This window comes from Grampus griseus (genome assembly GCF_964374135.1).
Source record: "Grampus griseus genome assembly, chromosome: 5".
Taxonomy (NCBI): domain Eukaryota; kingdom Metazoa; phylum Chordata; class Mammalia; order Artiodactyla; family Delphinidae; genus Grampus; species Grampus griseus.
The window spans coordinates 96,526,917-96,553,463 of NC_138998.1; the positions used below are offsets into that span (position 1 = coordinate 96,526,917).

The 26,547-nt window shown below is 38.5% G+C and overlaps 2 protein-coding genes across 6 annotated transcripts in view; one reads left to right on the forward strand and one right to left on the reverse strand.

Annotated features, from left to right (window-relative positions):
- Positions 1 to 26,547, reverse strand: part of CMSS1 (cms1 ribosomal small subunit homolog) — a 383,342-nt gene that overhangs the window by 193,308 nt on the left and 163,487 nt on the right. The window lies entirely within an intron of this gene.
- The window catches only part of FILIP1L (filamin A interacting protein 1 like), a 306,442-nt gene that overhangs the window by 122,967 nt on the left and 156,928 nt on the right, over positions 1 to 26,547 (forward strand). For 4 of the 5 annotated variants that reach the window (XM_082654398.1, XM_082654401.1, XM_082654397.1 and 1 more), the window contains exon 2: positions 16,276 to 16,401. The exons of the other annotated variant lie outside the window; for it this stretch is intronic. The gene's annotated coding sequence lies outside the window, so the exon portion shown is untranslated. The remainder of the gene's footprint in view (positions 1 to 16,275; positions 16,402 to 26,547) is intronic. 5 annotated transcript variants of the gene reach the window in all.

The window sequence follows — 26,547 nt, forward strand, 5'->3', positions numbered from 1 at the left end:
CAAGTAAATTCTACAGCTCACGTAGTTACCGTCCTCTTGTTTTCTTTCACTAGGAATTTTTAGGAAGACTAACCTTCATTAGCACTTAAACTGAGTTGTTAAAAATAATCTATGCCAGTGATATACTTTTCCTTTATTTTTTTTTAAGCTACAAATCCCACCAAGCACACATATATCTTTATTCTCTTTATTTTACAATGGTATATGTTTATGACCATGAAATGGAGGGCCATATATTTAGTGTACCAAGCTTCATGAAAGACCACCTGATCCCAAGATATTTCACAACCAGTTTACATACTGATGTATGCGCACCATCCATCAAGCATCCTGTTGATGTAAGCTGTCTTTATGTCTTACAATTTCAATATATTTGGTTCTTATTAAAATAAAAATGATTAGCATTTTCTACCTTGTATCCTCTTATAAGACTAAAAAACAGGTATAAAAGAAAATTTAACACCTTATAGCAATTAATTCTTCTGTGACTTTTCTTGCTGTTGACTTTGGTCCACGTGCAGATTGTATCTCATGAATGAGATCCTATCAGAATCAAAGCATTGTGATACACTGTGTTCTGGCCTTAGCCTTCAATATGCTTCATGGATATATGCAACAGGACTTTAGAAATGGCCTTTGAAACAAGCTTTTCTTATGATTATAAGAGACGCTCAGAAGGCTGAAAGGAAATTTCAGACTTATTTTTAAAAGTACGGTTTGCCTACCTTACTTTCCTGGGACTTATTATCTTACTGGACAACAAATTCCATTTTGGGAGCTCTTTGAATGTTCTGAAACAGTGTTTCTCAACCTTTTTTTTAAAATAAACTATGGCCTCCAGTAGGATTTTTCACTCAATTTGCTCAGTACTCCAATTAACCCAAGTCTTGCTGAGCTTTAATTCTGGTAGTCCATGTTTTATAAAGAAAAAGACAATGTTTTCAATATGCTATTTCTAACTACCTATCCTACACTCCCACTCCCTATACCTTCCTTGTGGCAAACCCTTCAAATATTTATATTTAACAAGATTTATCTTGTTCCCACTAAATTTTTTCTTCCATGATCAAATTCCTCAGTTTATTTAGCTCTGGAGTCCCTGTTGCACAAATTCCTTATCATTGTGGTCATCTGTTTGTTAATATACCTTTTAAAATATGGCATCCAGATCTAAATGCATTATTTCATATGCACATTGAATTAAGGGACTATTTCAGTTTTTATTCTGTACACTGGGCCTTGGTGTTTGGCAACACAGAATGTCCTCAATAAATAGCTGTATATATGATTTTAACTTAGCTTCTCAATCAGGCAGGATTCTGAGTAAAAAAAAAAATAGGTTTTTCTGTTACGACTACAGGAGTCTTTCCTTTCTACACAGAGATCCCTCCTCCATAGTGGTTAAAGTGGTTGGCCAGAGAGGAGGCTCATTCTTTCTAAAAGACACCCAAAGGGGGAAATTCTTGGCAAAGATCCTGAGAGTAGAAGCCCCTTGCAGTGACCAGGGATAGAGGACAATTGACCACATCAGAAATGTATAAGACAGTTAATGCAAGTGATAGAATTTCACAAACCTTTAGAGTTCACAAAAAAGTTATCCAGGGCTTATGAGCTAATGCAGACTAACTGGTGCCTTCTGTTTCTGCTCTGCCATTATCTATCAGTAATAAATGGTTTAATCCTAAAAATATATTATGTGGTTTTCATTCTTGGCTCTAGATTACTCATGGAGAAGACAAAATATAACCTTTAATTTGGTTTGACAAGACATCCTACATAATAAATAAATAAATTGCTACTAGTAAAATTGCACTCAAAGAATGCATTTTTGGCTCCCAAACAATCACATTCCAATTTCACTAAAAAAAAAAAAAATCTGCTTAAGCCAATATATGATGTACTTCCAGAAATATGGATCAATCATACCATACCTGAACATTTGGTAGAACTCAGTTTTATGTTACCCTGTGCTTTATACCTGAACACACACACACACACACACATCCCTTTTTCATTCTGATTAACATATCACAGAAAACAAAACAATAAAATAAAATCTATTAGGTAATTGATGTATATCATGTAGTATAGGATTTTTCTCCTCTTGGCCTCCGTTCAGTCTCTTCAGACAAAATCCACGTTCTTACTTCTTTTGGCAAGTTGTTCTACATTCTGAAATTATTCCATCAGATGGCCTATTCTCCTTTACTTTTATCCTCTGATTTTACTTTTCTCAGTAACTACTGGAGACTCATATAGCATACTGGTTTGAACAGTTGGGAATGGAGATTCTAGGTGAACAACGGGATGCTTAATTTCTCTACATCAATACTTAGAGAAATCTTTCTTGGCTACTTCAATAATTCAGAGAAGTTAGAGAAAAATGTCCTTGAGAAATTATTTTCAAAAGGCTCTAAAGGCAAGTGAGATAATTGCTGTAAAAAGGTTTTGAACCATCTGAAAGGCATTTTTGATAAGTTCATTATTGTGTTTATCATTCCTCATGGACATAGAACAATGAATTCCCTCATATTTGTAGAGTGGGTACAAAAGCTCAGCTAATATGGGGGTACTTCAAAGACGTCCGCCCTACACATTCTCATATGGCACTGCATGTATTACTTTGATGTAAGAGACTAAAAAACATGCTTAACACAGCTGCCTTCAGCTGCAAGCCAACATTACATGGATTTATTTATTTTTTATTGCTGCATAAATTACCATTTCATAGGGTTGGGCTGTTCAATTGTCATCACAAATTTTATAAGCACATTTTTGAAAAACGAGGAAGGAACTTTCTCTGAAATACTACATAAGGCATTAACAGAGTCATACAAATGAATGGTGGTCTGGATAGTTCCATGGTTAAACAATTTAATGGTTCAAAAATAGTTCTAAAAATCACCTGAACAAAAATGTGCACTCACTCATAAACATAAGGCTTCAGAATAAATTGGTAGATGCAAAATGTATAATAAGCATGCCTGGCATAAGAAAAAAGATGGTACAACAAAGAAAAGGTAGTATTTGTACTTATATATAATATCATTAAGAACATATACTAGGGACTTCCCTGGTGGCGCAGTGGTTAAGAATCTGTCTGCTAGTGCAGGGGACATGGGTTCAATCTCTTGTCCGGGAGGATCCCACATGCCACGGAGCAACTAAGCCCGCAGTCCACAACTACTGAAGCCCGCACACCTAGAGCCTGTGCTCCGCAACAAGAGAAGCCACCGCAATGAGAAGCCCACGCACCTCAACAAAGAGTAGCCCCCACTCACCGCAACTAGAGAAAGCCCACGCGCATCAATGAAGACCTAATGCAGCCAATAAATAAATTTTAAAAAAACCAAAAAACATATACTAAAGTACACATATCAAAATACTTCTATGGGGTACTACACCAAATTTCTACATGTTTTCATAGGAATAGAAACTTTCCAACTTTCCAATTGACAAATATTATCAATTAGTACTAGAATAAAACATGGAGAATGAATTGCTCTTAAACACCACTGGCCTGAGCACTCATCTCTGAATTCTGATAAAGTGTTCTGGATTCTAGAAAGGATGAAATGTCCACAGAACAAAAGCCTCGATTATCTATGAGGCATTTTAGTGCAGGATATGTTCAGATATGAAATATATTTCATATATTCTCAGGCAAACTCTTTAGTTTCTATGTAGCAATCTCCTAACAGTAGCAGATTCAGAAACATACAGGAATAGCCAGGGCTATTCAGTTGCCTTTTCAGTAAAACTTGAAGGTATTTGCAGCTCTACTTACTGAGCTCTCTAAAGAATTTATTAGCTCACATAAATTTACTAAACAAGGAGATGAGAGAGCCTTGATTAACCAACTACAAAGCTATATTCAGAACTCTTTGTTCTTGTAACATTTTCATTCTTTCAACAAGGATCTATTTGAATGCCTATGTATTGGGCACTACTCTAGGTGTTTCATGTACATCTTTGTACATCATGAACAACATGTACAAGAGACATAAGGGATAGGTCACTGAACAAAAGAGATAAAACCTCCACCTCTATGGAGCTGATATTCTAGTGGGAGAAACAGACAATAATATAATAAGCAAGCAGATAATATTGTATGTAAGAAGGTAGTAAGTGTTGTGGGAAAAAAAGGAAGAGAAGAGCAGTCTAAGAAAGGACTGAAAGTGTACGGGTGGATTGATCAGGTAGACCTCACCAAAAAGCCCAGCTCTGAGCAAAGCTGGAAGGAGTCTAGAACATTAGTTGAGTGGTACTGGGGGACAGCATTCTACAGAGTGGGGAGCAATTGGTCCAGAGGTGGGAATACACATGGCATGTCTGAGGTTTTGTTAAGAGAACAGGATTCCAATAAAAATGTATTGAAGGTAAAAATCTCCCTATTTTATTTCTAGAAATACCATAATATCCAACTTCTGTAAATTATGAACATAGGTCTTTATGCATGGAGAACCATCTAGAATGAAGCTCATTAACATCTTATAGGAGGTTATTTCTGGGTAGTGGATCTTGGGTGGTTTTTACCAATTTCTTTCCATTTCTTTATGTTGTTTTAAACTAATGATCATATTAGATTTACAGAAACAGGATTATTTAACAACTAATGCAGGGACTTCCCTGGCGGTCCAGTGGTTAAAACTCCTGCTTCCACTGCAGGGGGCACGGGTTCAATCCCTGGTTGCGGAACTAAGATCCTGCAAGCCATGTGGAGAGGCCAAAAAAAAAAAAAAACAAAAAAAAGAAAGAAAAACAAAACAACTATTGCAAAGCATAAACTTCTATTTATGTATATTTACAAATGACTAAAAGGGCATATTGTATTTGTCCAGAAAGTACAATGCAAAAAACATTATACTTGGCTTTGTAATATCCTCTCATGTACCTTCACTAGTATTTACACCTGTACATGCATAAATAAATATCTGTACACGTTTTTTCCTCCTTTAGGTGAAGATGAGAAAATAACATGGACTTTAGAATCAGGCATACCTGATTTAAACCCCAATTCCAACCAAACTGCACAATGTTGGACAAGTTATTGAAATATTCTGACTTTTCCACTTGGAAAGTAGGGATTCAAACATTCATTAAATCTGTTTTAAATGACAGTTATGTATTATTGAGGGTGCTGGGATTACTACTGGGAATGACTGGGGAGACAGAACACACAGACGAGGAGCTAAGGCAACGTGCCAAATGCTGTGACAGGTAAGGGTGCCACAGAAGTCTGGATGGAGGAAGGAGGGTTTGACTATTCCTAAATCATTTAAGGAAGGCTTCACTGAAGAGGTAACATTCAAGCTTACTCCTAAGGATTAAGTAGGAGTAGGCCAGGAGGGTAGGGGCAGAGTTAGTGTTGGGGCAGCAGAGGCAGCGTGGTTAAACGTAAGGAGGTGTGAAAGGACTAGGGTCAGGTGTCAAAAAACTACAAGCACCACACATCAGCACAGTGTGCTTGTGAGGCTCACCAAAGAAATGCACGGGACAGCGCTCCGACACGGTACCCATGGAAACACGAGAGGTCAATTGTTTCCCAAACCTGGGGGTCCCTTCTGCCTCCTCCCTCACCCTTATACCTCCTTAGCAAGCCCACTATCTTTTTGGTCTCACTATTCTCCAAAGTTCATGCCTTCATTATGCTTCATTTGGCTGGAAGGGTTGCAACTGTCCAGCAAACATAGTATGTACTTCACCAGTGTCAAATGCTTTCAGCTGCCTGACTCTAGCCTAGCTAGAGACCTTGGAAATGTCACTTACTCTCCCATGTCACTTGTAACTAGTAATGCAGAAAGAGTAACAATGATCACTTACCAAGTACCAGGTAGGGTGCCAAGCCCTACAAATACATCGTCTTATTTGAGTCTTACAACAATCTTAAGAGAATGGTACTGCTACAGGCCCCCAACCCCTTATCCGTAATTTTGAGATCTAAAAAGCACTGAAAGCCAGTAGCTTTTCCTTAGTTTGTAACAAATTCATTTGGATAAAACCTGAATTGAATGCATATAAGGCTATGTATCATTTTTATTCCGCTTATAGACTCCCATATTGACTGCTGTGAAAACACAAATGTGTTGGTGAGGCACTGCCTGAGACCTTGTTGGGGAAGTTATCTAACACATTTAATTACTATACAATATAATCTTTCTGAAAAATTCTGAATTTCAAAATATCTGATGTAAGAATTTCATCTCTTATCATGGATGAGCAAGCTGAGACACAGAGAGGTTAAGTAACTTGTCCAAAGTCACATAGCTAATATTTAGTAGACCCAGGTCTCAAACTCAGGCAATTTGTCTCTAGCTCCTAGACTCTTAAACTTTTAGTTAAACTTGCTCTGAGTGTCCAATAAATTCCAAAGGCTTCCAAAGACAGCTATAAGGTACTGTAAGTCTCACTTTATTATCCTTACTGCTTCATCTGAAGTAGGCTTCTCGTGATTTCTAAGACATATTCTCTGCTTTCCAATTTCTAAGTTATCTTTGCTCAGAATTCCCTTTCCTCCAATGCTGCTACTTCCTTCCCATCCCTCCATCCCTTCAGGTTCAACTTCAATGCCAAGTTCTTCAAGATAATGTTCTGGTTTCCCTCAACCACAAATGAGTTAACTATTTCATCGTTTATAGTACTCTGTATTTCTTTTTTTTTCAGCCTCTAGACAAATTCAACCTTATATAATAGCTATCTGTGAGCCTGTCTCCCAACTAAATTGTGCCCTCTTTCAGGGCTGGCAGGAACCATGTCCCATTCACCTTTATGTCCCCATAGCACTAGACCAGTGCTATGGATATCATCATTATTCCATAAATGTTGGCTGCAAGAATAAAAAGCTAACAATATTTTAATTAATGAGTTTTGTATTGATGTATATAGGTGATGTTTTAACACACACAATGACAGACTTAATCTTTCCCTTTTTAAAACATTACCATCTTCAAGTGGAATTTCCTGAAGAATTTCCTCTTGTTTCTCATGAGATTGAACTAACAAACAAAACAAAACAAAAAACAGGGAGAGAAAAATAAACCATTTCTACTTATGAACATCTAGACTCTAATGCTGGCTCACCACCTTGAACTTTAGTTCCCACAAAGAAATCATCCTATTAGAAAAGTGAACATGATATAACATCTTTAGCATCTTTCCATTCTGATGAATTTGGTTGATAGAGGGAATTACTGAAGAGAGAATTTCAAATTTAGACTTTATTCTGAGTATGCAAATTTTAAATGCTTTACTATTAAGAATTTATTTCTAATATTTTCCAGAGGTATGGCCTAAAAATGTGTTTTCTTTTGAAATGTCTATTTCTTATTTTATGTAAAGGATGGCTGCAGGTGGAATTATGAGTGGCTTCAAAATGGAATATTTTAAAGAGGACCAGCTGACGTAATTTGCATGTGGAAAATTTGGCCTATTTCCATTTTTCTTGCAGTTTTTTCTTTTAGGTTAATAATGTATATAAGCATATTATGTGCTCTGAACTGGCTTTCTAGCAATGGTAATGGATTCCTCTTATTCCATCCACATTTGTAAACGACTGGCTAGGATTAGGCCATCAAACAAAGTAAGTTAACTGTTCCATAAAGAAACCCACCCAACAGTTCTGATCTCAGCAGTCTCATGCTCCATTCAAAAGATTTCATTCTATTATTTTTCTGATAAAATTTGGAAGTTAAATGAGCTTAGTTAAACTATACCGTTTGTGACATACATTTTAGGGCCTCTATGCTAAAATCAACTATTTTTTTTTGTTGTTGAAATGTATTTCATGGAAACACCAAAAATGAATTTTATTCCTTTTAAAGGCAAAATCCCATGAAAACAAATTATTTAGGTATATTTACTATCTTACTTAGCATCTCTCATATTTGATCCTTCTACGTCCTCTCTGACTCCACTTCTACTGCCTATAGGCTCTCATCATATCATGCTGAGCCACTGGAATATACCTTTAATTTGCTTCCCCTGCCTTGGATCTCTCTACCCTCTAAGTTGTCCTCCACTTAGATGCTAGAATGACTTTTCTAAAATGTGAAGCCATTAATGTTATTTTCTGGTTTAAATCTCTTCCCTGGCTTCCCATTGTCTCTGGGATGGTCAGCTGCATTGTGTGACATACCTTCTTTCCATGCTATGCTGCCTACTGCTCCTCTAGCCCTATGCTCCTTATTATGAAACCGTGTACAGTTCATGCCAGGTTGCTTCATCCCTCCATGCCAGTGCCCATGCTGTTCTCTCTATCCAGAAAACAAGAAACAGCAGCAAATCTCAACATTTAACTAGCTCTCTTGACATTTGTTGACTGGGGTTGGTTGGTGTGGAGCTTCTGGTAAACATTTCATCTCAACTCAAGAGGTGCAATCTCTGGCTTCCCTGGATTCAGGTCGTCATCATCGTGGCAACTTCTGTTGGTCCCTACCTCATATGAAACCTCATCAAGATAACTTTCATTAGTGCTCATAAGCCAGACATTTAATTAGAAATGACTTTCAGGAGAAGCCCACTAGAAGTAACAGATGCTATATACACTGCTCTTATCTAAAACTAACTGAGGTTTTAGTATTTAGCACAAGTAATTCTGAACTGCTCTACAGTAACAAATCACACTATCATAAAAATACTCAATTTTTTCATTCATTTAACAAGGTTTCACAATGTAGCTAGGCTTCTTTATCATTATTTGGGAAAAAATTTCAGCAAAATTTTCCTATGGAAAATGTTAGCCAACAAAGAGGCATGTTTTACAGCGGAAAAAAATTGTCAAATTATGAATGAAGTTTCTCAAAAATGTGCAGAGTGTCTTTAATTTATGCTGTATATACCAAATAATAAGGGCCAATCTTTTGAAAGAAATGATTTTTCTAAGTATATATTTATTTTTATTATTACCATCTAAACCTTATGAACTTTAAGCTTACAAGTCCAGTCTCCTAAAATGGGAAGATTTCAAATGTGCTTTATGCAAAATATAGCTTCCTATGAAAGTGTTCATTTTGACTACTTTGTGATGTTTTATATCAAGGATAAACCACCAGTTGACGTTCAGAATGAAGATGTCTAGAGCTACAAAGGAATACCTGACATCATGAGATGCAATGTGGCTTCCTCTCCTTTCCATTCTACCATGTTTAGCAAAAATAAAACTGATAGGCATATTTCAAAAGCAAATAATTTTAAAGTCCTTTCAAGTCCCAGTCATCCACAGTTTCATTTAATATGATTCTCAATGACTTGGCTTTACTGAAATGCTAATTTACTTAAAAAAAAAGCACTTTCCTTCATTTCTTCATCCTGGAAATATTATTTTTCCATTTTAAAAAGCCCAACCCCAAAACTATAACCCTTCAAATTAAATACTATTCCTTAGGGACTTTTCTTCTACAGCAAAGATTTTGACTATCACTTAATAAGCACACCCAATGCCTCAACCGTGAGCACCAAGACCTGTGACCTGGGCAGGGAATGCCTACTAGTAAGGGAACATGTCTTAAGCTACTTAATTTTCCAGGCCTTGCTGCTCAGTGCCTCTGGCAACTAGTGAGTGTTCAGTGAGAATATGTTCAATGAAGAATGAATGGAAATGTCCACAGTAGCAAGTGGAGGTAGTGAAATGAATCAGACTGTTGATACATAAAATATCTTAAATTTACTCAGGAAAAAAAAAAAAAGGAACGGACCAAAACAACCCTGCTCCCGACAATTATGTTACAGTCGTTTGGCCTTTACTTTCCAACCCCTAAAGCACTTTTAAAAATATTTAATGTATTAAGTCTCATTGCATCCTAAAGGGTAATAAACACAATTATCACTTAATCTACAAGTGGAAAAATGGAAGTATAGCTAGAAAAAAAGAGAGCGATCGAGAAACACACACAGAGAGACATACATCTTATAGGAAAAGAAATAAAATTTCACAATGACTTCAGACTTCCACTCTAACATTCTAACTACCAGTACAGTTCATGGTTCAAGGTTTGAATCCCACACTGGAATGCTGGAACTAGTCTGCCTAGGTTTGAATCCTGGGTTTGCTTTTATTAACTGTGTTATCTCACATATACCATGTGTCTGTTTCCCTCATCTGATTAATAGGGGTGATAACAGTACCTACTTCATAGGCTTAATATAAGGATTAAATTAAATAATATATATGCAAAATGCTTAGAAAAGTATGTGACTCATTGTAAGTTCTATTTAAGGGTTTGCTAATAAATATTATTATTCTTTCCATTAAAATCAGTGAAAATTAAATTTATTTTTTGGGGCAGGCATATTTTGGCAGTGGAATTATTTCTTGAAAACCAAATATTATGCAGAACTCCAATAAATAAACAGACAAAAGCAGTTCTGACTTAAAAATTATCTCATACATTTAAATGTATGATGTAGTTTTAAGTTAATTGTGTTCACAATGAGGCTGTTTTGGTATAAAAATTTATAATTTGTAAGATGACAGTTACATACTTCAATTATCCTAAACCTCCATCTTACTTATTTCTGTATTTCATTTTTGTTGCACAGTGTCAAGAAAAGTTTGATTTAAGTAGTTTCAAAGTTTTTTTTTTTAATCCTTCAATGAAATTGATCCAAGGGCTTGAAACAGGAATAACAAGAATTTTTTTCCAAGTAGAATTATTAGAAATATTTAAACTGCTTACACTCCTTATAATAAATCAAGAAAAGAACAATATGGGCTAATAACACAAAGTCATGACGCATCATGCTAGCTATTCACTTGTTCCTGCATAACTAACTGGTGTACAGTGAACACAGGTGTCATTGACACTGCCTGGCATTTAACTGACTACTGTGTATATGTGCCTGCAATAGTTAACCCTGCCTTTGCAATTTTACACGTGTAGACAGGAACAGGGCTGAATTTGGATATGCAAAGCCACACCCTCCCTAATCAATGCCATGGGTACCAGACGTTCAAAGATAGTGTGAAGTGGTGGCAGAAGATTTCATGAGGTCTGAAAAAAAAAAAAGTTAACAGAGCAACATAGTTATTTAAGTTGATAGTTCTCCAATGTGACTTTGGTATACAAGACATTTTAGTGTAATTTATTTTATTACAATTTTTAGACAGTTAAAATATTTATAAAATAAAATTTCAATCACATGTTTGTGGAACTCCGGAAGCATATCTGTAGAATAATTTAAAAACCACTGGACTAGGATTCTAATTCCACCTAGCATACAGACAGCTGAAAAACGTCACACTCACCCTAAAAAGAAGAAAAAGTAGAATAAAACATAAAAACATAACTTTACTTGAGTCCAGAGAGCTCAGGTAACAGGGTAAACAGCCAGCCTGAAATCCAAGAAGGGACAGGTTCTTCCAAGGCAATTTGCAACCTGTAGACTGGCTCACTTGTGGCAGAACACAGAGCAAGAGACACCCACCAGGCACTATAAGCAGTTAAGAAGTCAGCTAAATATTTAAGAAATTGCTAAAGGACAAGTATAGGCTAGAGTGAGAGTACAGGACTCTTGGGAGCTGCAATCACAAGGGCGTTCAAACCCACTCTCCACCAGGTGCTCATGAGAAAGATGGGGGAAGGGTGGGAAACCAGAGAAAATTTCGGAACAGGAGAGAAGACAGAAGAAAATGGTCAGATTTTTCCTCCAAATAATTAAAGACATAAAACAACAGGTCCAAGAAAGCCAGAGAACCCTGAGTAGGATAAACAACAACAATTACAAAATCATATATTCAAACTACTGAAAATTAAAAATAAAGAAGAGATCTTGAAGGCAGCCAGAAAAAGAAAAGACTATATATGGAGAGGAACAAACATAAGGATTGCACCAAACTTCTTGTCACAAACTATGTAAGCCAGAAGACAATCAAGTGACATCTTTAAAGTGCTGAAAGAAAATCACTGGGCTAAGACTGTTCTCGGAGGCAAGCTTAGGTCCAGCAAGGGTCCTACTAGTAATCTGGCTGCAGTTCCCTTGAGGAGTTACTTTTCCCAAGTTCATGGTGTCTATATATTTGTCTTGGACATGGCTTAATAATTTACCTAAAACATCCAATAAACAGACAACACCACAATACCATCTATTTCTATTCTATATATATGATTTCTGTATGATTGTTGTTTAGTTATAAGCAGAAATGAGTAGGTCACAGTATCTTTTTACTCTCCTCAAACAGACTAACAACAGCACAAACTTATATAGCCTCACTATGTTCTATTTTCTAAGTGCTTTATACTTATTAAAAGACACACTGTATTACTTTTTGCATACTAGCCCAAAGAAAATATGCACTAATGTATGCTGTTGATTTTTCTAACCTTTCTTTCTACAACTCACTGCATATTTGACTTCCACATCTGAGCAAGAATGTTACTTTTGGAATGACTCTGATACTCAAGATTGCTGAAATGTCTCTTTCCCTAGATTATACTATTCAAAATAGAACTTTCTTCCTCCTCCATGCCTCCTGGTATTGCAATCACTTTCTATCTGCTTACTCTATTTTTTTTCATAGCGCTTATTACTACATGACATATAACATTTTAAATATATTTGCCTGTTCATTGTCAGTCTCCTGTGCTAGAATGTACAACAGTAGGGACTTTGTTTCTCTTGGTCACTCATTGCTGTATCTCCAGCACTTAGAATAGTTCCTGGAACTAGATGGAATTCATTATGTATTTGTTGAATAGATGCGCAAATGAAGGGAGAATACATGAACAAATAAGCAAAATCCCTTTTGCCTAAGGAATCTGGTAAACTTGGGGTGGGGAAGAGCAGAAGTAGGTAGAAGTTGAATCCCTGCTATGTGAAAGGGGCTTCACTGGCTTCATCTTAGATGTCCAGCACAGTCCTTGGGAGTATTAGCAGACACTCAATAATATTAATTGTAGTTACTGATTGCTGTTCTTATCTCATGGACTCATCTTAACAAAACTGTGAGTGTGCTACCATTTTCTGGTTTTGCAAATTCAAAAAAGTCCAACAACACGCCCATGTTACAGAGTTAGGAAGTGGCAGTGCTAAATCCACCCAGGTGTGGCAGGTACCAGAGCCCATACCCAGAGGTGGGAAAGACAACACTGAAATGTTCATTGTCCATTTCCTTGAAGCTCACTTCATGCGCTCATTACTTTGTCTTGCTTCCTGAGGGGCTAAACTGTGATCTTTTGTTGAATAAAATTGAATGAATTTTTATTATATGTCATAAAATAATAGGCTTTTTCCTCCAAATTTGGGGTTTTATTCTTGTTTCTAACTTGTTTGACCTGACAGTGATAACTTTAAAGTCAACAAGGTAAAAAAATGGACTTTACTAAAGTTACCAAAAATATTCAGTTTAATAAAGCCCTCTAAAAACTGCAGGTCCACACCATAATAAATCAACCTGTGCTTGAAAGTGCAAACTGTGTATACTGGCACCTGATTCAGCTAAGATAAAAACGACAAGTCCTTCAGTGATAAATTGTCCTCTCCATATTATCCAATGGAAATATTCATATTGTCCAATACCTACAAGCAATTAGAAGGACTGAGTTTAACTTTCAAATTAAAAGGCCATTAAGATGGAGCACAGTCCCCCAATCTGTCTCTGAAAAATATTCACAGAACCTTCTTGGTCTTAAAGCTTGGGAGGAATATAGTACGTTTTCAGATTCCTTTTGTCACAGAGCAATTCAGCCAGCTATCTGAACTGTAGGTAGACTACAAGAAACTGTGGGATAAAATAAAATGCGAAACTAACTATGCAGGATCTCTTAAAAGTTATTTAACAATTATACATCATCAGTCAAGGAGAGCTAAACTTTGAGCTAATCTGCTCCCTACCTCCACCCCAGACCACAAAACCAGGCCTAAGAAAAGAGGTATTGAACATCGGACAGGATATCTGCATCCCAAATCTCTGTCTCCCTCACTGCTACCAAAACTGGGAAAGATGTGTATTTAAAAAGAGGTTTAAGTATAAGTCCATTCATCTCTCATCAAGTGTGTAGTGTGTTCATTATCTCCCTTACCATGGTGGGGTTTTGCTTTTCAGTCTATTAGTTACCTACAGGATGTGAGTATGAATTCTATAAGGCCTGAGAGGAGATTCTGATAAGTCCCATATAATAAAGCAGATATTAGATGTCTACCAAGACCTGGCAATACAATTTAAAATGTCAAAATGAGCAAGACAAAAAAGAAGAAATTACATATGTATTTGTACTTATATATTTTAGATTTGTTTTTATGAATATATTATGGTTTAATATTTAGAAAGAGACTGAATTAGTAAGCATATTGAAATGGGATTTGCAGAATTAAGGCATTAAAGCAGACTAGTTTTTGAAATGTGTAACTTTGCACACACATAAAAATGAGTGTCTACCCACTGACCTCTTATTAAAAAGGAATTCTCAAACGAGTATTTAAAATTTATTAACACACCCACTAATTCCTATAGAGACCACAGGAAGAGAGAGAGAGATAGAACATTTTTATTTCTCTCCTTTATGCTGTGTCTACATAATGCTCCTAAATTCTCATGAAATTCATTGAGTCCTAACACAGATCTCAAAATCCAAACTTCAGCTTTATCTTTCGGGTGGCCTCGTTTTGCCCTTCAACTTTCTTAATAATTGTCATTCCATCCACTACTCCTATAGTTCTGCACCTAATTTTGTGAATAGATAAAAGGGAAGCGTTTAGTGGTCTCTGCCCCAAATTCTTTGGCCTGTTTCTGGCTCTCAGCTTTTATTGCCAAAGGCATGAAGATCAAAAGATGCTCTTTGCTGAAGTGTTTACTGCCTTGTAACATACCCTCTCACAACAAAGGAATTCTTTATTTACATCTAACATGAAATAGTAAGTTCCAAAGTAAAAGGCCTGCATCAGACAGATGCAAGTGATAGAATTTTCTTGCCCCACACTCAAGAAAATTCACATAATTAACATTAACATCTAAATGTCCTCCAGAGCAAAAAATACCTCTTAGGGAGGGGGTGCAGCTCTGGCTTTCTTATGGATTTCCTTGGCTTCACCCATACCTTCAATCTTCACCAACAGGGTGGTGACATGGGCTCATTTCACTAGCACAGAAACGACTCACGACTGCCCTGGAAACATGAACCATTATTTACACTGGAAAGAATGACTGGGAGCCGCTGTGCCCAGCAGCAGACAGCACTAGAGGCAGAAAATGGGGTTGTGTCTCCAATCTGTTATTACTGTCATAACTAATGGAGAGGAATAAAATGGATTACCAGTGCTAAATCAAACTGGGAGGTTTCTGATGCTGCTGCAGGACATTGGCTTCTCACAGTTTATGATATCATCAGGCTTCTTGATGAATTTACAGTCTGGTAATCCTGCCTTGGGATTAGTTTTCCACATGCAAATCCCTGGAATATAAGTCAACTCAGCAAATGAACAGGACTAGGGAACTCCATTGGGTCAAGTTTATTTCAACCTCAGGGAAAGCTAAGACTGATTGTCTTTCTATTCCTTACCACATTTTTTAAGCTAATTAAAAGACTTGTCTGAATGACATCTTTTCCCATGCTTTGCATATTCATTGATGCTTATCATGTCTCTGCAATATTATTCTGTTCCTGTCAGAACCAGGTCCCTTCTCATTAATAACATTTGCACTGATTCACTTACTGCTTAGCTGGACTGTATTATCTATATTTTACCATTTTACCCATTTGTCCACTATATTCCTTGTTGGTGTGCTAGTTATATGCCTAATTCACAGTTTCCATCTAGTCTACATACACCTAGGCCAGGAACTAGGTCTACATAATTAAACTTGTACAAGACCTACCAAAAGAGTATACAGGTGGCTTTTTAGGATGACCAAAATTCAGTGACCCCAATCATTCATTCATTCATGCTAGTGTAAAAAAGGAAATAGCGTTGCTCATCATCCAGATATATGAAGGGTTGAATCTCAACCCACTGCGCCCTGAGGGAAATTCAAGTTGGAAAAAAACAGATTGAGGCATTCTGTGCTATGGTAAAAGGCCCTTAGATAGTTAAGATGCATATCTCAGGGGGAATTTCAATGACCCAAGATTCTTGCATTTTCCCATAGAAAAGTACACAGAAAAGTACTAAAATCATTAACTTCAGATATCTGTTCTTTGTGATTAGCAGTAAACTGTCTCCTCCCCTACGTTTTGGGAGGAGTTCCTTAGAGCTATCTGAGAGGCTGTTTCTCAGGCTACAGTCCTCAGGAAAAACCTGAATAAAACTTAAACTCATAACTTTCATGTTGTGTTTTTCTTTCAGTGGACACTAGGAAGCTACTCTACCCTCTCCCACGGGAATGATGCTGCAGGGAGAGGGCTGCTCTCAGCAGTTGGAGAGTTACTGGGTGTCCTAGACCCTACCCCAGACCTTTCAATGATTCCACAGGTAAGGCCCTGGTGAAGGCACCTAGCCCAAAGCTACAGCCTACTCAGGTTCCTGTCCCCACACGCTGGTACTAACTTAGATCACGGAGTGGCCACAGGATAGACACTGATGGGGGAAGTGGCAATTTTGGAAGTGAGTCTCAGAGAGATCAGGGGATGTAACATATTTTCATCTGCATCTTCTGTGAGACCTGGTTCCTGACTCCCAGGCCTGTATTTCTACCTGGATTCTAGAGACATCTCGTACTCAACATACAGAAAAAGAGGATTCCTTACAAAGCAACTTCTTTTCTTGCATGGTGATCTTAGTTGCTGATTTCAGCAACCCATACTCTCTTAGACACCAAAATCTGCCAATTCTTGCCATTAAATATCTTGTGAATACACCCTTCCTCTTCAGTCACATAGCTAGGACCATTGCCAAGCCCTATTCCTTCACATGGATAATTATAGCAGCTTCCTAACTCATCTTCCTGCCTCTAGTCTTTCCCCCCTTAATTGCATCCTTACATTTATCTACAGTTGACCCTTGAACAACATGGGGGTTAGGGGAACTGACCCTCCCCATAGTCGAAAATTTGCATTTAACTGATAGTCGGCCCTTCATATTTGCATTTCCTCCATGTCCACATTTCTATGACTGTGGATTCAACCAACTGCAGATCATGTAGTACTGTAGCATTTACTACTGGAAAAAAAAAATCCATGGATAAGTGGACTGGTGCAGTTCAAACCGTGTTGTTCAAGGGTCACCTGTATAATTTGTTCATGGCATTTTGCTGCTTAAAATCTTTCCAGTGGTTGGCTACAACATGGAGGATAATGTTTAAGTTCTTCAAAATGGTAAAAAGTCCTTCAAGACCCACCCCAGCTTCTGGCTTAACCTCTATCACTCTCTCTTACAAACTCTACCTCTCCCACTATCCTGACTGATGTCTCATATACAGAATGTCTTGTCATTTCCTGAATGAACTGTGTTCATTGCTCTTTCTCAAACTCTAGTGACCCTATACATAAAATGTCTAGAATTCCCTTCCTCGCTTGTCTACTAATAAACTCCTGCAAAGAAACCAGGGACACATTAGGTTTCAGTTAGGCAAGGAGATAGAGAAAGTATTCTGCCATTAAGAAGCCTGAGAGTGAAGGAGAACACAATATAAAGGGTGGGGAAGCACAGAGCATGCTGGTATGACACTTTGTGAACGACCAGAAAACCATGTTTGTTTCCTTTATGGCATTTATCTCAGTTTATTATACACCTGAGAGGACTTCAGTCTCATACATCTCACACACTGTTAAGGCTTAAAGGGCAGTGGGGGAACAGTGGGCATTCCCTACTCAGAGATAGACTGCAAGCTCTGGGGCTAGACTGCCAAGGTCCAAAACTGGACTCTACTACTTATTTGATGACCTTGGGCAAGTCACTTATTATTCCTGTGGTTCTGCTAAATGTGTTTAGCTGCTAAATGGTAATCTACTTCAGAAGGTGGCTGTGAGAATGAATGAATACATATACAGTATGAGGTTGAACAGTATGAAATTACCATTTTTATAGGTCAAAATGCTCAAATATCAGCAAGTGCATATGGTTCAACCAAACATTTAAAACAATGCCTAATGAATAGTACATACCCAAAAGGTGTTATTGTTTCTTCTCATAGATGCTTCTAAACCATTCGTTGAGGTTTATATCACCCAATGGTCTTTTCTCATTGATGTCCTCTTACTAAAATCTCCAGGTTCCTTTAAAACAAGACTAGGCCACTTGGGTACAATTTTTAACACAACCCTTGTCCTATCACCATCCTGGATGACTTCAGTATCCATCTTGTTAACCTATCCAATTCTTCACCTTCTTCACCTCCAGGGTCACCCACATCAAGGTCATACCCTGGAATAAATCATCAAGTGGTGCTGCTTCCCATCTCATATCCAAAGATGATGACAATCTCCGATATTTCCAGTCCTCTCCTGCCTGTGCTTTAACTGTCTCTCTTCTTTAGTCCCAGGAGAACCCTTGACCCCTCTCCTGGCCTCACTGCTTTACCCAGCTGGTATACCATGGTTCATATCACCCTAACACTCTCTCACCAATAGCTTCAACTACATTGGACCTCTGTCCTTTTGCTTCACTTGTTTAACAAAATCTCAATACAGGATCAATTCAAAAATATACTTTCTATATTTCATGACCCAGCTGTTTAAAACACAGTTGGAGAAAATCAGCTTTCAGACTGATGCCACTATAAATCTGCAGCCCTCAATCTCTGCGCAATCTCTCACTCATCCTTGCTTAGCTTGCCTTTATTTTACTAAGCAACATTTCAAAACTGTCATTATGCTCAAGACTCCAACCAAAGCCACCTCTCTCTCAGCAGATGACCTCATCTTCTACTTCAATGAGACAATTACACATACATTATCTCAGCATCCTCCCCTTCCTAGCTATCTTTGGACAAATTCTTACACTCTTTCTTCCTGTTCAGAAGATGATGCATCCCTACTCTGGTTCAAGGCTCTGCTCTCCACATATGGCCCCAATCTTCTTTCATCTCTCTGAGGATCTTGTTCTATCAATTATCCCCCCTTTTCCCTAAATATTCAACCTCTCACTGCCTATTTGCTTTTTCCCCTAAGCCCAGAAGCCAACTTAACTTTGGGCTTAATACGTTAATATTTTCCTCTTCTTGAACCTGGGTTGTCCTCTAGGAACTGTCCCCTTCCTTCTCTTCTAATCCAAGGGATTTGAAAGAGAGGTCTGTGCTCAGTATCTCAACTTTCTGACCCTTCCCATTTACCTTACAGCAAACCACAATCTGACTTCTGCCCTGGCCATTGCACTGAAAACTTCTTTCATGAGCCCACCAACGAAGTCCATAATGCCATCCCTATGGACAAGGATCAAATCTCTGTTTTCTCTGCTTTTTCTTTCCAGTCTCCCTCATTGGTTCCTCTTCTTTTGTTTGCCCTTGAATGCCTGTATTCCTCAAGGCTTCTCCAGTGGTACTCTGCTCATTCTACGTACTCTACTTGTACAATTTCACTAGCTCTTGATTTTAAATACCATTGATAAGGGGTGACTTCAAATCTGTATTTCTAGTCCAGATTCTCTTCCAATGCCTGCCACATTTATTTACTTGGATAGCCCACACAGGGACTTAAACCTAACGTATCATTCATTCAGTTTTTAAAAAAATATTTATTGATGACTCACACTTCAACTAGTATTCAGTAGTAAATAAGACAGCAAGGTAGGCCCTTTATCTTTAGCCTTGTATCTCATTACCACCTCCAATTAACCTTTAGACCATAATAATACCAAATTTTCTGGCAGTAGTCTGCCATTGTCTACTGAAAGAAGACTAAACACTGGGGGCCTTTGGACATGCCAATCTTCCAGCCTAGAATTCCCTTTCCATGTTCTTTTCAATTTTAAGACCTTAAGAGAAGTCTTGCCCTCCAAGGAGCCTTCTCTAAATTCCCAAACTGGGTTAAGTGCATTTGATCACTGCATTGGCTACAATGTGCTAAAACTATGTATTTGCACATGTCTTCCCCACTGGATCTCCAGGGCAGGAGTTATGTCTCTCCAATGAACATGACTGGCACATAGGTGATAAATGTTTGGGATTACTCAGCTAAATGTAATCTTTCCCCTCTTCAAACACCTGAAATACTGTGATACTTTTCTAACTCTCCCCAGTATGGCTGCATATATCCACTTGTAAATCTCATTCCCCTCTCCTTGTTAATGCCCGTTTAACTTTCTCGAGCATGCTGTTCCTCTTTCATTCTCTACACTTCTCAAAATCATGAAATGGGCACTCAAGAAACAATGGTTGAATTGAGCTGAAATGAACAGAGAAAATACTCCCATATTATCATCTTCTATCTCTGGAACCCGTTAGTGGCATTGTGTAGTCCAGGGCTAAGATTTCCCAGGTGTCTTTCTGCCACAACCAAGGTCCAAGAGTGTTATCAAACATGTTTTGACTGATCTTCAAGCTCTGGATAAGTCCCAAGAGACCACTCTGATTGCATATAAGGAATCTCCCATGCATGTAAATGGACTCACCATATTTTCTCAATTCACAAAAGAAGGAGGAAAGATGGAACTTTTAGTGGAATAGAAATTCATTTGAGTACTGGATCACTATGTACCGTACGTCATCCTGCAATGCATTTAATTCAGACTCTTATGACTTAAGTTCATTTCTAAAAAATGAATGCTTACATTTATTTCTCACAAGAAGCTTCATTCTCAATATATAAAAAATGATTTGAGCTCTCTGTGAAAGGAATGATGTAAACATAAGATATTATTACTAACATTCTCCTTTAGATAACCTCATGAGGTAAGTATTAATGTCTGAGGGAATATTATTTTACAGGTGGATAAGTCAGCTGACTTGCTCAGAGTCAAAGGTAGTGGTAACAGCCAAGAACATACTCCAAGAGTCCTGTGCTTATTTTCATTGCCAGACCTAATCCAAGCTTTTCAGTAAGTGTTTCTTATGGTGTGAAGACAGTCTAAGAACTTTATCCTTTCTTTTTTGGACTGTTTTTGCCCCATCCCTCTTTCTGTCTTATCAATTTTTCCTTCTCAGAAGGGAACCAAAAGAGAATGCAATGGTCACCTAGCAGCCATCCAATCCCCCACCTGTGCAGTATTTGGTATAGTACAGAGGGTCTGTCAGGCATACTCCATTTAACTTCTTATCCAGGGCTCCCAGTCAAGGCAGCTCTCAGAGCTCTGCCAGCATCAGTTAGTTCAGTTCTAGTAAGTCGTTTTGTTGTCCAAGTACGGCATGCTCCACTGAATTCATTCTTCAGTTACCTCTCATACAGGTGGCCTGTATAACTTAATAGAGATCTCACTCTCCAAATAGTTTTTCGAATCTGACACACTACATTTATTATGACAATTCTGACTAAGTCTCCAAACTATTTTGATGGGCCCTGCAAAATAGCAATCATTTATGGAGAAGTAGAAGTCTGCTAGACTGAATTATATCTAGTTCCACGCTCTAAAACTTTACATAGTCAAAAAAGTCACTGTTATCTGGAAGGATGCAGGCCTTAGGTTGAGAAGGAGAAAGAATAAGTGAAAAAAATAAAGAAGATGAGGGGAACAAGACTTTTCTCCGTAATAAACAGCAACAAAAACAACAAAAACTGATAACTTGTTTCCAATATTTAAGGAGAGGGGCAGAAATTTGTTAAAGTGCTATAGCTGATCAATGATATGTTTAGATTCTGGAAGAAGGGCATATACATCATTTATTTATAAATTATTAAGGACTGATTGTATACTATGCACTGGGGATACACAGATAAATAGAAATGTAAACTATCACAATTCACTGAGATAATAGCTTTAATTGCCATCAGGCACATGTGTACGCATCGGAAACTGAGAGGAAGGAACTTGAAATGTCATTATGCCTTCGTTTTGTTTTTTTTAACCTCAGTCCAGGTAGGCAGCACAGTCTAAGATGAAGATACGTAACCTAGAGATGACAGACTTGATTTCACTTGGATAAATACCAACCACATCCCTCCTTCCCACTGGTTGGCACATAATCATAACATCCACTGATGTGCTGGTAAATGGTTAACAACTGGCTCTCTGGGGAGAAAAGTCCTAATCTGTTGCATTTGTTGATTTCCATAGTGCAAATATTCCCATGATGACTGATTTCAAGCTGCCAACATGATATTACTGAATATGGAGCTGGGAAGAAAACAGGCATAAATAACCTCGAAAGCACAATGTAGTAAAATTATTAGGAAATGATGAGTTTTGAGCACTTGTTATCCCTCTTTTCAAGAACTTGTCTATTTACTTGCAATTAAAATAATTTAATTTTTAATAATGACCACATTTAACAAACAGCTCACATAGTTCTTAAAAAGTTAATAGTCATGAGCCAGTAAGGACCAGCTGCAACATATCACTGGACTCACACCCTTGGTATGGCAGGGGGCACGGGTAATGATCCAGATCCATGTTTATTAAAAAGCTGTGCCTCGCTTCATTCCCTACTGTCCTCTCCCTGTCCTACCCCAGACGAAGTTAAGAAACCACTATTCCAGGTTCACTGTGCCCTTCTCTTTGCCCTCTTCTCTGCCTCCAATGACCTTCAATAATTTACACCACTCTCCACCAGGAGGACAGACCTTGCATCCCAGTGCTGAAGTCTAACAGACTGGGTTTGCTGATCTCTATTAACTTTATAAACATTCGGCAAATGGGGCTGTTATTATTACTGCTATTCAATGCCTTTCCCTCTATATTTACAGTTTAATTCAAGATACTACCATATTTAAGTGGCATTTTCAAGCTTAAAAGTATTCTTAGTATCAGCAGATTGTCAGTCAAGGTGGGATGGGACGTGCAGAAAGGAAGGGCCACTGGTGGGGGAGCCTACTTCACTCCAAGAGATCTGCCCAGAGTTGACCACTTCAACTCCCAGTCCCTTTCAAGCTCCTAAGCCCAGCCTCTGCAGCCTGCTTACGTGCCCTCTCAGTCTACTTCTGAGCTAAGCAATAATTTCTCTAAGGACATATTTACCTATAAATTGTGAAAATTTTATTCAGCTGTTTTAAGAGATATTGTGATGAGGTTAACTCTATAAATAGCCCATTTCTCTGTTAAAATATAAAGGTATCCAGAAAATACCTGAGAGAAACTCAGAGCTACAAATTTATTACTTATCTCAATTCTAAAGGTCTGGAAAATCAGGCATGACCTTCAAAGAACATGGTGTTACATCCACAGAACACACACGATGCTGGAAGGAACACGTGCCACGCACCTGCCTGAGTAATACAGATAAATGCAACAGCCTGCACTGATAAAAACGTATTCCAACCTTGATAAAAAAAATTATAAAGTGCCCTCATATTTGAAGAACACAAGAAAGAAGGTCATGAACTACTTAGCCTCGAAAGAAAAATAACTGACTAATGCATTTGTTGTTTCACAATTTAAGCTTATATCCTGTATCTCACGGTGGGGACTAAGCAATGTATTTGGCTAGTAGGATTTAAATTTCTTCAGAAAACATATTCTCTGGGGCCAATGTAACCTTCTGAGGTATTTACCAGAAAAACTGGGCCCAAGTGATCTAATGTTAACTTAGGGAAGTGGTTTCCAACTGTTGCTAGAAACTCAGTGGATGAGAAATGTATGATCCCCTGGGCAGCCTGGCAGTGCGGGGGCCAAGGGAGACTCCTCAGGGACTCCTCGCTTCAGTTGCCCTCCAAAAGCCTCCGTTGTTTACCCTAATGTCTTAAATAAACATCACCATTTTCTCTGTGAGCCATATTGGGAAATACAGGCTGGGAAGCACTAGCTTAGGGAACATCAACTTCCTATGGGTGCCTGACACAAACAAAGGTCACTGCAAGAACTTGACTCATTGAGCTGCATCAGCCTGATAGGGTGCAAACAGCAGAGGTGGGAATAAAACTTGGGTTGTGGTTCAGGCTTCCTCACTACCTAGCCCTGAACCCTCAGCAGATCACTTTACCTGTCAGGACCTTGACTGCTTCAGCTGTAACATAAGCTGCTTGGCCTAGATCCCTGTGTGAGCACCATAAGCCTCATACTGGTGTAGGTGCTGTACACTGGCCCTAATCTCAAGGAAACTGTAATCCAGCTAGAGATAAGATCACTAATAAAGAAAAAGAGTAACGAGTAAATACAAAATCTAACTGAATTGTAATGAGTTTGGAGGCCTAAGAATTATCACTGCGTATAATACCTCAATGGCACTTCCTACTGGGCATATAAATCTATAGAGTAAATTTGCATCACAGACTAGTCTATGACCTCTGATTTTATTTAGTCATGCAACAGTCATGTTCAAATATTCAAACATGTGCTCCAAGATTATAAAGTCATGTGAGCTTAAAAGTTCAGCTTCACCTTGGCTGTACCTAGGAGCTCTGGCCTGGCGTATTTAACACTTTCATTACGACACACTTTAAGTTATTAACAAACTGATATATGTTCAGATAAAATTGACCAAGGCAAGGATGAGTGCTAACAGTCCTCTTCTGAAACAAAATTTAAACATCCTGCTCATTCATCATTCTTTACTCTTTTTCCAGTCCTTTAATGCAGTCGCTCCCGCCTCACTTCTTTTGGACCCACAGAGACCCTAATCCCTTTACTCCTCCACTAGATCCTTATGCATCAGCCCACTTCTACTTTCACTTCTTTTCCTATCCAACGTAGGTTCAGTGGATCATCACTTCCACCTCTCTCTTACTTATCTTCATCCCCCCTGTCCCCAGGAAGCACTTGTCTGCACATAGTCAACACTAGATCAATCAATTTAACAAAAAATCACACATTTGAAAACTGGGGCAACTGTACATTTATGGTTACCAGCGCTGCCTGGTCTGGCAGTTCTGTTTCCTTCGAAGTAAGGGTGTTTCAAACCTTCTCTGGTTTACTATTACCCTAATTATCCTACCCTCCCTAGGCAGGCTAAACCCTCTTTGAAAGTGGCAGGAGGCAGGAAGATCAATTGAGGTTGCAGGCAGCCGTAACTGCTAGTAAAACGCAGGCCAACCCCTGAAAGCCATCAGGAAAGTGGTCTCCTCCATATAATAATGCCTGTGGGTAAGGTATGAAATGTGGAGTTATGAATACTTGCTTTATTTATTCTGGTCATGATCTCACCAGTGAGTGTGTGGCTGTGACCATCAACAGCGGGCAGGAGCCATTTCTAAAGATGTTTTTAATTTTGCAGGCTCAGTGCACTTCCTTTATCTAGAACTTAAATCTTTCTCCAGATGTTCTTAGGGCCTGGGATCAAATCCTAGCTCTGCCACTTAGCTTTCTAACCTCTGGTTAAGTTACTTAAACTCTCTGTATCTAGGGATAATACCTACCTCATAGAGTTAATGTGGGCATTAAATTTGTTAGTATTAACAAGGCCAAGCCCATAGTGCTATAGAAGTATTTGCTATTGTTGCTGTCCTATGTATAAAAGTCACTCAAATTTTCTCACAGTCATAAGAATGTTAAAACTGTATTATCAGACTTCTGTGGTGGCACAGTGGTTAAGAATCTGCCTGCCAATGCAGCGGACATGGGTTTGATCCCTGGTCTGGGAAGATTCCACATGCTGTGGAGCAACTAAGCCCGTGCACCACAACTACTGAGCCTGCGCTCTAGAGCCTGTGAGCCACAACTACTGAGCCCGCATGCCACAACTACTGAAGCCTGCGTGCTCTAGGGCCTGCATGCCACAACTACTGAGCCCGCGTGCTGCAACTACTGAAGCCCACGTGCCTAGAGCCTGTGTTCCGCAACAGAGAAGATATGGCAATGAGAAGCCCACGCACCACAACGAAGAGTAGCCCCCGCTCGCCGCAACTAGAGAAAGCCCACACAGCAAAGAAGACCCAACGCAGCCAAAAAAAAAAAAAAACCCACAAAACCGTATTATCTCTTTCTTCTTCTTTTTCTCCGAATATACTGTGGATAGAGAAATGGTCTTGCTACTGAAAGAGCCATATCTAATCCTAATGACTGACTACATTCTTTCTCTAACAATAAAACATAACATACGAAATATTTCCAAACCCATATGACCTCATACAGAACCTGTTATGTTTCCCATAGTTATTGTGTAACCAAGAGAACAATAAATATTCTTCCTAATCAGGACTATTCATCATTCCCTTCTCTCCTATATTGTCTGACCCATCCCCCCACCCTACCAGCAGTCAACCCTGCTTTCTGCTCCAGCACTTCTGCATCTTTATCCCTACTCACCACCTCCCCATTTAATGCCTCACCTGGACGGAACCACCCTCACTGCCCTGAACTCCCCATGCACTCTCTCACCTTCAGCCATTCCAACAAGCTGGTCCTTCTACCTGGAACACCCTCTTCACAGCATTCATCCTGCTCCCTTGAGTAACTCATAGTACTCTTCTGGACTTTAATTACATGGTGCTTCTCCAGAAAACTTTCCTTGACAACCTCAATATCCAATCACCAAGGCTGGATTTGGCGTCCCTCCTATAGCCCTATCACTTTATTATAAATTAGATCAGAAGTTCCCTAAGGGCAGGGATCACAGCCTATGTTTTCCTCATTGCTTCCCTAGTTTCTAACCGTGTC